Genomic DNA, 1,330 nt, shown 5'->3' on the forward strand with positions numbered 1-1,330 from the left:
CCCACATTCAGTATTTATCACGAAAATTTGAACTAAAATCATCTAACTTTAACACATATTCCACTGCAAAGAAAGAGGGCCTTGAAGAATTTCCGAAGTGATACTATTATTGGAATAACTAGGTATATCATGTATTCAGTCAGATATATACCCCTTGTGTTATTTACCTATTTATGCATCATTGCATGTAATTCTTTTAAAAGTTTCGAATTGTATTTGATTGGGTTATTGTTGTTTTAGGGTATGGTGTTGTGAAATATCAGAAATAAGTTACAAATTCCAAAGTTCGATCCTAAACGATGAAAAGAAAAGAAAAATAAAGAAACAAATATTCAAATGAACGACAATATTCGAATATCTTGTTCCTTTTTTTTTTTACGGATGAAAGCAGGGTAGTCAATAACTATATAATCAGCATGCACGGTTTTGTTTCATTTATTCTTTTGTCTGCGTAGAATCTAATTTTGAGTGTCCTCCGGTCTGTTAGCTCAGTCGGCAGAGCGTCGTGCTGATAACGCGAAGGTCGTGAGTTCGAGCCTCACATAGACCAGAGTACATATTTTTTTTTTCCCTTCTCAAATGACTAATTCACTCACCCACATTTTAATCTATTTATTCTTTTTTTTTATGAAACATGAGAGTAGAAAACCTCCTCATCAAAGATTCGATACTTGACTATCATTTCAAGGTCTGAGGTCTTTTAAGTTATAACTTATAATGATAATGATAATGATAATGATAGTGATAAGGATTATAACAATGATAATGATAATAATAACAAAAAAGATTACAACAAAACAGTAGCAGGTTTTTAATAATTATTGCTCCCCCCTTAATTGGAATGGTTATGGGATTCTTGTTCGTTGTCAAATCTATGCTCGTGCAAAATCGCTGACACACTCAATGACAATCAACACCCCCCCCCCCCCCGAAGATAGAATTAAAAAAGTCCAACTGAATTGATCCATAAAAATAAATTGGGGGTCATCTCTTCCACCAGGAAATAAATGTAGTTCAAACAGTCGGTGAGTATGTTATTAAAACTCAATTACATATAAGGAAATATACCTGTCTGGGATGTTCCCATTGATACAGATGTTTATTTGTTTGAAGATATACGTTTCTGCGTTTATTTCAGAAATAAAAGATATTGACTATGATGATGTGATAATAGATGACAAAATAATCAGATCATAAACAAACAAAAAATTATACAATAAAAGTACATAAAATTATTCGATGCAAAACCTTGTTTGTATACGATTGTGACTAATGAGCAGAAAGCGAGACTATCATCAAGCCATTGCTTGAAGCGGTTATTATAACCCTA

At 32.5% G+C, this 1,330-nt stretch overlaps 1 non-coding gene across 1 annotated transcript; it reads left to right on the forward strand.

The window, feature by feature from the left end:
- Positions 1–477: 477 nt before the first annotated feature.
- Trnai-gau (transfer RNA isoleucine (anticodon GAU)) lies at positions 478–550 on the forward strand. The gene has a single exon. It is a non-coding gene; the product is annotated as a tRNA-Ile (tRNA).
- Positions 551–1,330: the final 780 nt, after the last annotated feature.

Source organism: Diadema antillarum, unplaced genomic scaffold (genome assembly GCF_040938485.1).
Source record: "Diadema antillarum isolate AM-2024a unplaced genomic scaffold, OU_Dant_1.0 seq00000054_RagTag, whole genome shotgun sequence".
NCBI lineage: Eukaryota > Metazoa > Echinodermata > Echinoidea > Diadematoida > Diadematidae > Diadema > Diadema antillarum.